Source organism: Panthera tigris, chromosome C1, assembly GCF_018350195.1.
Source record: "Panthera tigris isolate Pti1 chromosome C1, P.tigris_Pti1_mat1.1, whole genome shotgun sequence".
NCBI classification, from domain to species: domain Eukaryota; kingdom Metazoa; phylum Chordata; class Mammalia; order Carnivora; family Felidae; genus Panthera; species Panthera tigris.
Window position 1 is genome coordinate 140442676 of NC_056667.1, and position 11226 is coordinate 140453901.

The following is an 11226-nucleotide window of genomic DNA, read 5'->3' on the forward strand; positions in this document are numbered from 1 at the left end:
ACAACAAAAACATCACATGTTGAAAAAAAAGAAATGGAAACACTATGTGCAGACAAAATAGCTGCGATTTTCCAAAGCTGATGAAAAACATTAACCCCCAAATTCAAAAAAGTGCTATAAATCCCAAGCAGGATAAATGGGGGGAAAAAGTCATTCCTTGTCACATCATAGTATAACTGCTGAAAAGAAATCTTATAAGTAGCCAGAGGACAAAAGTCACACTATTTCCTAAGGAACAACATTAAGACTAAGAGCCACCTTCTCCACAGAAATACTGGAAGACAGAAGACAATGAAGTCTATCTTAAAATGCTGAAAGATAGTAACTGCCAACCTACAAAATTATACTTAGTGAATATCCCCTTCAAAATCCAAAATGAAATAAATACTTTCCACAAAATAAAAGCTTTGAGAAATTCATCACCAGCACACCTGAATTAAAAGAAATACTAAAGGAAATTCTTCAAGCAGAAAGAAAAGTATTCCAGAAGCAAAGAAACAAACAGATGAATGAAAAACAGCAGGAAAAATAAGATGTGAAACAAATAGAAAAACAAATGAATTTTGACTATGCAAAACAAAGATTGTAGTGCTTTTTACAAGGTTTTATATATATGTAAATATTTGCACATGGCAATAATTCAAAAGACAAGAAGAAGTGAAACCACATTAAAGTACTCAAATATACAAACATAATCAGGTAAGCAGTAAAAGTAAATGGCCAGTCCAGTGTCACCAGACACTAGAGAAAGTCTTCTAATGTAAAAGACAGAGACCAAAATAATAAACAGAAACTATCTTACAAGAAACAGACAATGCAGGGAAGAAAAGAAAAAACTAAATGGTTTTAGTTATGAAGATTAATTCATATACTTAGAAAAATAAGAAAAGATATGGTGTACATGAAACAAGAAAATAAAGCAAAAAAAGAACATTTGGGAAACAAAATATAAAACATTTTTTGGAAATTAAAATGATAATGGCAGAAATCAAAATTTCAACAAAAGGGGGGCGCCTGGGTGGCTCAGTCAGTTAAGTGTCCGACTTCAGCTCAGGTCACGATCTCGCCATCTCGCAGTCCGTGAGTTCCAGCCCCGCGTCAGGCTCTGGGCTGATGGCTCAGAGCCTGGAGCCTGCTTCCGATTCTGTGTCTCCCTCTCTCTCTGCTCCTCCCCCGCTCATGCTCTGTCTCTCTCTCTCTGTCTCAAAAATAAATAATAAAAAAAAGTTAAAAAAAATTTTTTTTTTTAAATTTCAACAAAAGGATTTGAGGATAAAATTAAGTAAATCTCTTAAAAGGTAGAATATAAGGAAAAATAGATGAAATATAAGAGAGAGAAGATTAGGATCAATTCAGGCAATCCAACATCAGGAAAAAAGAATAGATAAAACAGAAGGGAAGAAATTATTTTTTTAATTTCAAGAAAATTTCCCCAAATTGAAAGGCAAGAGTTTCCAGATTAAAAATAGTAACCAAAGGAAAGAAAGAAAGAAAACTTATTATATTATAAGGCACATCATTTAAAAATTTCAGATCAGCAAGGGCAAAAAAAAAAGATTCAATAATTTCCTGAGAGAATTAAAAAACAACAAGACCAGATTCAAAGGATCAAGAATCAAAATCTGATCAAGAATCAGATTTCTCTACAGCAACACCAGAAGCCCCAAAATCAGGGGCAGTAATGTCAAATATTATACAGAAATAGGACTTCCATCTTGGACATCTCCAGTTGACCACATCCTCCAGCTGTGTGAGGAAAAAACAAAATCATGATCAGACATATAAGTTCCCAAAAACTTTACTTCCCATACCCCCTTTTTGATCAACTACTAAATGATTTTCCAAACCAAATTATGGGAGGAAACTGAGAAGGACACTGGATCCAGGAAACAGGGGATCCATTATAGAAGCAAAGCAAAGAGAATCTTCCCAAGGGTGGTGAAGGGGAGTTCGCAGGATGGCAGTTATGCATTGGGCCTTGTAAGCAACCAGTCCAGATCACAACAGAAGAGAGGGCCCCCAGAAGGATGTGCTCCAACTCTCCCCCTCCCAGAACAAAAGGACGAAGACTGATTACCTAATATTTTCACAGGGACTGGTTGTATTACAGAGGAGACTTTCACTTTTGGCAGACAACTAAGCATGACTTAGTGATCATTTCTGCTTAAGTACAGAGAAACCTAAGGACAGATGAAAGAAGGAAAGAAAAAGTGGGACAGAGAAAGCCAATTATTGACACCAGGAAAACCTAAACTTGTAAGATAGAAAATGTAACTATACTTTGGCATACATCACATCTGTGAATAATATTTATATAGTCACATCAATTTATATAATTACACCAAGAATGTAACTGGTGAATACTGATGCAATCAAAATGATAAAGCAACAAGAGAAGATGAAGAGGGGACATAGGTCCTGAGGTTGCAGGACGTGGCTTTAAGAGCACTAAGTTTTTACCTTCCATAATAAGAAACCGGTAAATAAGACCTAAAGCTGAAAAATAATCAAGAAATGATGTTGCAAGCATGTTATTGAGAAAGGTGGCAGTAAACAGCAGAAGAAAGAGCTTCAGCTTCAAGTTGAAAGAGGCTGCCTCCAGAGACTACCAACCAAACAGGGAAGGAGTGGAGCGGGAAATTGCTCTTTTTCATTATGAGCTTTGTAAAAGATTTGACTTTTGCAACAACGTACATGTAGAACTTTGATAAAATAATATTAAATTTTAAAAAGGGGAAGGTGACATAAAGCTTTGTGAGCCACAAAATAAAACCAGAGTGAGCCATTGGTATGACACTATGCTCAAAATGCTTGGATTCTAAAGCTAAAACCTCACTTTTCTATTCATTCTCGCTGTTCTCACTCTTCTCAGGAGATTGATTCTTTCACGGTAAAAAAAAAAAAAAAAATCTCTGTGAACTACTAATTACTAGCAATTAATGTCCCTTTTCCTTAAGTCCAGTTGCAAATAATTGTTGCCTAAGAACTAGGGACTGCCAAGCTCATTCTAAGGAGGTGTATAGCTCATAATGTACCTTGTAAAAGCCAAGGTGAAAATCTACACTCCTTGTTCTAGTTCCCTTGTGTAACCAAACAAAAGGCATAAATCGCAATGTGACTGTCTGCAGAACTGAATGTGTACCATGTGCAAGGACAGATCGCACTTCATGTTAGTGAATACACCAAGGATTTCATTGCTGAACGACTTCACTCTGCTGAGAATTACTGCCACCAGAGGATCTTTATTAGCAGAAGCAACTATGAGTGAATGAAAACATAAAGCAACACAGGCATTTCCAAAAAAACACTAGAAAATCAATGGTTCTTTGGATAAATCCACAGCCCCTCCTCCCTACTTTCAGATCCAGCCAGCAATGCTGTGCTGCTTTCTTTATCACACCAGTTTTCCAGATAGGTAAAAACAAAGAAGTCTCTCCTTTGTGGCTTTCTTCTGCCTAAAAACATTTTATTTTATTTTATTTTTTAAGTTTATTTATTTATTTTGAGAGGGACAGAAACAGCACAAGTCGGGGAGGGGAAGAGAGAGAGAAAGGGAGACAGAGAATCTCAGGCAGGCTCTGCGCCATCAGCCCAGAGCCCAACATGGCGCTCGAGCTCACGAAACCGGCCGTGAGATCATGGCCTGAGCCAAAACCAAGAGTCCGATGCTTAACCCACTGAGCCACCTAGGCACCCTGCCTAAAAACATATTAAAGCTAATATTGAACTTATAATCATGTCAGGTTAGCATGGCATTGCAACCATGATTCTCATCTATGGTTTGGGGGAGATTAAAATAATAACAGTGGAATTCTACTAAGCATTTTCTAACTTCCCTCATTAATTTCTTGTGTAAATACCGATTCTTGCCTAATGAATATACGCGGTGAAGTTTACAATGGGGATTTCTCTGCCCCTCTGGTCAAGTGAGCCCACCAAGTATTGGATGCTCCAACTTCAGTTCCTGAGTTCAGTCATATCTAGTTCACCTACTCCTAACTGCCAAGAAGAGAATATTTGTCCCATTTTGAAATACATCTCCCACAGAGGGAATAAAAATGTCTATAGAACAAGCAGTTAGGCATCATCTGTTCTGGAAAGAAACCAATGTGATCTGGGTTTTGAGAAATTCTGGCTGTAGAACATTTCTGAAAATGATTATGCAGTCACAGAATCCAGTTAGCCATTTTTTGAAAATTTGATTTCCATTGTGCTGGCTACTTTGGCATGCTTTCTAATTCTCAGATGGTTTCCATTCATTCAACTCAAAACCGTAAGTGCTAATTGCCTTGCTCTGGACTCTCTTAGTAGGTGTAAACTTTCCATCTGAGGCATGAGGGTCTAGTCCCATGATTCTTGTTAATGTTAATAAATAAAGCCCTATAGTAAAATATTGGCCAGGGTAAAATAACTCTCCAAACATATGGACTCAAGATGATCATTCACACACAAGCAACAAAGAACTGAATCCAAGAACCTAAATGCTTAGTTTTCCTCCTACCTCAGACTGGTTTTCTACCTCATATATCTGAAAATAGGTGAAAAGAATTTATCCCTTGACAGTTGATAAAATTATGCTGCACTTTTCCTGTGTAGAGAGGTATTGTCAAAGCGAGGATTCTTCACCCATCATTACCTGTTCCAAGGAAGACATTTACAAGGCATGATACATGGAGTTCAAATCACTGGGGATAGATAGGACCTACACATGAAAACAATTAATTATCAATGATAAGTAGAGTTCCCTAAATGACAAATGAATAACATAAACGAAATAATGCCGTAGGAATTGGGGCAGGGGAGGTACACTGGGCAAGGGAAGTAGACCAGGAGGAAATGACAATGAGCTGAGCTTTTAAGAAAGTTTGAGAGTGAACTAAATGAAGAAGCAGTTTGGTGTAATTTATTTTAAAAGTGTGAACTCTGGAACAAACTGCCTGGCTTTAAATCCCAGCTGTGCCACTTAGTAGCTGTGTAGCCCTAAACAGGTTGCTCAATATTGCTGATCTTTAATTTCTGTACTTGTAAAAGTGGGATTACATTGTATCTGCCATATTAAGGGATAAGATTAAATTTAGTTAAAACATGTAAAGGACTTAGAACAATGCCTGATACAGAGCAAGTCCAGAAATATCGTTACTGCTATTATTACTATTATATTTAATTATTCCTATTATATGGAGAAGAGTGGAAAAGACATTCCTGGCAAGGAATATATGCCAACAAATTTTAAAAACTAATAAACTACTTAATGGTTTTTAATCACATGGTTATGCTGATAGGAAAAGCTCATGCTAGCACCAGCATCAGCAACTTTTTCCATTTGTCCCTGATACGAGTGAACCAGCAATTTGAAAAGGTAAGTATTTAAGTGGTGAGATTTCACTTCATTTAAAAATTGCCCATAGATGCACTGGAAACTTCTATCATTTGGTCAAAATGTAAACGGTGGAAGCATATGTCATTAATTTAAAAAGAGACTTCACATATCTGTTTAATGACTGCAGCTCAGTCAGACATGCAGACCACAGGTGCATTGGATGAAGCGCAACACCAAAAAACAAGAAAATGAGGTGCTAAAGAGTCCACATGATTTAGAACTCATTCTTCCCATCACCATGAATGCAAATGTCTCATTTACATAAAGCCCACTCATACTGATGTTAATAGGGGAGCACAGCAGAGGCTATCACCTCCTATCCAGCATCAGATACAGGAAATCAGAATTCAAATTATTCCCATTGGAAATGGTAACAGAATCTTTCAAAGTATTATGCTGATGTGCTGTAATATTTGGATATTAATTCAAGAAATACCTATTGAGTAAAGAGCAATTGTTGAGTGCTTACAATGACCCAGGCATTGTCCTCAATGTTTTTTAAGCATCTTTGTTATAATTTTTACAACAATCCTAACAAAAATGTTCCATTATTATCACCTTTTTTACTGATAAAGAATTGAGATTCAAAGAGGATGAGGGACTTGCCTAGTATCCCAAAGTGTGTCTATCCAATTTTAAGCCTGTGCCTCCCACTCAATATTAATTACTGTGTTTAACTCTATGGCACCCATCTCCACGTGCTCATTCCCGCTCCCATTCCTAGAAATGAAGCATCCAAAGAGTGGCTCCTTTTCCTCTAAGTTAGGCAGAAAGGAGAAATATGGAAGGAATAAGAAGGGTACTGGTGACAATACCACTGAATTGTCCACCTGAGTACAAAGGAGGAAATCCAGTACTTACATTGTCATTACATGCCATCCTGTTTGAATCAGCCAAGTGTGGCAATAACAAAAGTCTAACTGAGGAACTACATTGCTACACTAGGTAGGAGAAGATGGGCTGCCTAAGTGGTTGTTTTTAGCAACTACTGAGGACAATTTGAAAGATTTAATGCAAGGAAAGAAGATTAGTACAATTTATAGCCGGATGCATCTGATAATTTCTCATGGTACCAGGGTTCTTAAAATGTTTTATTTCAGGCAATCTGTAGGAGTAAGACATAGGAGCCAAGTGAATCAGCACAGAAACTTGCTTTGATTCTTTGACTTTTGAGAGCAATATTTGCTTTCATTTTGAGAAGACTGTTTTGGGATCTTGCACCAGCTTCTATGTCATTCTGCCGGCATCTGCTTCACCCCATGGCTTCCCCCACACAACAATGAGTCTCAGCTCCACCAAAGACTCCCACACCCTCTCTCTCTGGGGTTCTCATACCCACACTGCTATGCAGGTTCCCATGGAAGAATCCTTTTAAAATTGCATCTCTTAATTCCAACCACCACCCACATTACATGATTCAGGGGAAACTCACTTTACAAACAAGTTGGGGGTAATTAAAGTCAAGTCCAACATAAGGCAACAACTTTAGAACCTTTCAATATGGTTATTTCCAGAGTTTGTGGGAAAATTAAAAAAAAAAAAAAGCAAACACAAAACGTAAAACAAAAGCTAAGCCCTTCTCAAATGAATCCCATGGATACACATCCATATTACTGTCTTCTATACACACCCTTTTAGAAGAAACCTACTGCCTGACCACAAAAGTTTATTTTACTGTAGAATCAAGCCTTAAGAGACCTGTAGCAGTAGAGCCTCAAACCTACGTTTAGCCACCAATAACCACCACAGCAGATGGTGAGGTGGAGTGAAAACGCTTCGATACTCTAGATTCGTCTCCACCCACCCCAGGCCCAGGTAACCCTCTCATTCTTCCTAGTTCTTCTGCAGAGAGGAACCGTATCAACACACGCACAGAGAAATTTTCGGCAAATGTTACCAGAGAATTTTCAGAAAATCACACCTCAACCCCTATTGAGGAAAATAAATATTTCCTTAAATACAACACACATTGGCTTCTTCTCAGAGTGTATGGTTTCCCATCATTCTCATGCCCAGAGGCCAAGTTCAGAAGAAGCAGAGTTTTTCACACCACAAAGGTAGTTGCCCCTATTTACCACCTTCTGCCTATATCACAGCCTGACTTACACTTCAAAAAGATCCCTTTTCTTTCCCTCAAGTTTGATCAAATTCATGAACACAGCATCTCTGATACTCGTCTCTATAAACAGATCAGATGAGGATTCACCATTGCTTGGCTTACAGCAACAGTTCTGTAGTCAAGAGCAATGTTCTACCATTTCCATTTGAAGGGGGAAAACGTTAATCAACACAAATAGAAATTAAATAAAATTTCCTTACATACTTTAATCCTAAAACTGCAGAATTTTAAGAGAAAGCCTATGCATTGATTCTGAGTTTTCTAAAATATTTCATGGTGTTGGTTCTATTGTTTCAAGTAATACCTACTTAGTTCAGTAACTCTGTGTGCGTGTGTGTGTGTGTGCGCACGTGCGTGTGCTTATTAGACAGGGCTGTCATACTTATGTGTATCCATGATAGGTATTTCATAATTTTCTCTGTATTAGAGTAGCCTAAGTCTTAAGAATGCCATAAGTATTTTTTTTCTTTATAGTCCAGAGTCCCTCACCCTTTCCCTCTCTTCTCTTTTTCTGACTTTCTTTATTCCTTTCTTTCATCTCTCCCTTCTTTCTGCTACTATATTTTTGCCCCAGGAAATTTGGGACTAAGGATTGGAAGCAAATCTGAAACATCTAAATTACAAGAAACTAAAATTGAGTACTTGTGCCTTTTCCAGGTCCTTAAGTCAATGAATATAAAGTAATATACAAAACATAGAGTTTGCTATTGCTTTTCGAGCTTTTAATTAATTTTATACCTGAGAGACATTTTTAAAAACTCATGGATAGGAAGAATAATGAAAACCTGGTGGAAAAATTAAAAAGTAGTTTCATTATTCATTGGTTCCTAACAGAATTATAGAGGGAATAATTTGAAAGATGTAGATTTGACACCACAATTCCAGTGGTAAACTGGCAGGACAGAAATTATTTACCTAAGCCAAGAGTCAGGAAACTAAGGGCCATGGACCAAAAACCCAAGAAGCTGCCTATTTGTTGTAATAAGGTATTATTGATAAAAGCACTGCCACCCCATGCACTTACATATTTTTCATGGCTGTTTTTGCGCAGCAATGGCCAACTTGAATAGTTGTGACAGAGACTCTGTGGTCAATAAATGGCCTAAAATATTAACTATCTGGCTTTTTACACAAAAATGAATGTAATTTTCATAAAATTTATGTCTCATACATTAATTAATATAAACAGAAACAAGATCTCTAAAAGTATATTCATCATCAAATTTGTATCTTATGTTGTCCTTGTATTTGGAAGTTGCTACCTGGTGTGATTGTTATAACATGCGTTGCCTATGTCCTATAGTGCTTATCAGTAGTTGAAAAGAGTGATGCTCACAGTCTTTTTCACAAGTGGAACATGTAAAACTTGGCACTTGGCTTACTCTATCAGTAAACCCTGCTGCAGACTTCCTGGAAACTTGTCTTACTGCTGTTTCTGACTGCTATAAGCCATGATGTTCCAATGATCTGAAGGTATTAAATGCTGTCGTTGAGTATAAAGCCAAATTTAATTGGTTCAAATTCCAATTCTAAAATTAATACTTGTGCTTTGACTTCCTTGCCTCTAAAAAGGGGTAATAACGGTATCTACCTCACAGGCAGACATCTAGAATAGCTTGGGCAATACATGCTTCCTTAGCACTCTATAAATACTAGCCATAATTTTATTATTTGAAGGTATGCTTCACTCTGTCCTGAAACATGTGTTGTGTACTCCAGAATAACAGTTACTTCACTTTACCTTATAATTCTGAAATTATGTGTTCCACATATTGGTTTCATGTTAAGCATGGTTATGTCCTAGAATTAACCCATTAGTCAATCAGTAAGTATACATAAGGCATCCACCCCATGCCAAGCAAGACATTAAAAACTGCAGGGATACAGAGTAAACATGAGAGCTCTTTCCCTCGGCCTCTTTCCCTCATGGCAGTGGCAAATTGTACAGACGTGGCCAAGATTAAGGCTCAAGACCTTCGTGGCAAGAAGAAGGAGCTGCTTAAACAGCCGGGAGACCTGAAGGTGGAGCTCCAAGCTGTGTGGCGCCATAGTGACAGGCGGTACTGCTTCCAAGCTCTCCAAGATCTGAGTTGTTCACAAATCCATCCCTCATGTTCTCACTGTCATCAACCAGACTCAGAAAGAGAACCTCAGGAATTAAATTCTACAAGGGTAAGAAGTACAGCTTGTAACCCTGGATCTGCAGCCCAAGAAGACACCTGCCATGCACCACCGGCTGAACAAGCACAAGGAAGACCTGAAGACCAAGAAGCAGCAGCGGAAGGAGTGAGTGGCTATACCAGCCGCAGCGGTACCGGTCAAGGCCTGAGCACCAGCATCAATAAAACACAAACAACCTGGAAAATGAAGAAACAAACAAAGCTGGCAGGAGATATAATCCAGTCCCTAGCAGAACTACCACCACTGATATCTGGAGGAACGGTTCTATCTACCCTTAGCACAAGCAAACAGGAAAAAAAAAGTGGTTGTCCTCTAACATTCTTCCAAGGAAATGGAATGGGAAGGTTAGAACATCTTTAATATGAAATGAGGCATGCAAATCCCACTGTAATTAGTCTGTGCCACTCGATTTACCATTTCTAAAAATTCAGAAGGAAGAGAGAACTCAGTGAAGCCTTCAGTGGTCATGTAAGGAAGGCTTCATGGATGGGGAGAAATATGAGTTTATGCACATAAACAGAGAAGGAGAGGTCTTGGAAAGCAAATGTTCAGAAAGGCAGTGTGCCCATGACACCGAAGGTGAACCACCACGGTTACAGGGCGCAATGGCCAGGGGCCACATGTGAGATGAAGACCTGGCCTCAAATCTGATGACACAAATGATACAAGAAAGTGCATGAAGGATATACGGGAACTTAGAGTGGGCTTTTTATCGAAATTCCCAGCCTCTCAAGCTTTCAAATGGAGGCTCTAGCTTCATGGTATTTACCAAATTTAAAACTTGCTCAGCTCATGGTTAGCTCAGCTCATGACAGCTCATGCACTGTCAAGTGCAATCCTGAAAGTGAGGGCAGGAAAGGATGGCAGGGCAGGTCACTTTAACTTTGAGTGGGACAATGAAATGGAATGTCAGATTCTCAACAATTTGTCAGATGGTCCAGAAGAGAATCACAGAGAGAGAATGAAGAAACTAAGAAGCCATGATTGAAGTATAAACTGGGAAATATGCAACATACAGATAGGAAAGACTTTCAGAGTGATAAAGGAGAAAGTAACAGACTAGTCGCAGGGAATGAAAGGGGGGAAGGGAATTAAAGATTAGCCAAGGGCTGGCCCAGAGGACCTTGGGAATAATGATGCCCCTGGCCACAATCAGAGAATGGCAGGGAGGGCAGGCTCTGCATGTTGCTTCCAGTTCTCTGCAAATATACAGTAGTCTGGTACAGAACAATGACTTTATAAACACTGCATGTAAACGTCTACTGGATTCCTTTTGTGTGAGCTTCAAAAGAATGGTCATGGCTCCAGTATTTTTTATGGAATATCCATAATTCATTATCTTGAAAATATTTCCTATGAAACTAAAACTACAATCTGTATGTGGGAAGCTGATTCAGAGCCAAGCTGTCCCTTTGGCAGCAATTTGGGGAGAACCACCTACTGCTTCAGAGTCAGCTTTTCTCAAATGCACATTTGGTTAAAATTTTTTAAATAAAATCTTAGTGCCCTGAAAACACTTCCCAGCTATACCCACCTTCCAAAATGT

The 11226-nt window shown here is 38.4% G+C and overlaps 1 pseudogene; it reads left to right on the forward strand.

Annotated features, from left to right (window-relative positions):
- Positions 1 to 9350: 9350 nt before the first annotated feature.
- LOC102954235 lies at positions 9351 to 9789 on the forward strand (annotated as a pseudogene).
- Positions 9790 to 11226: the final 1437 nt, after the last annotated feature.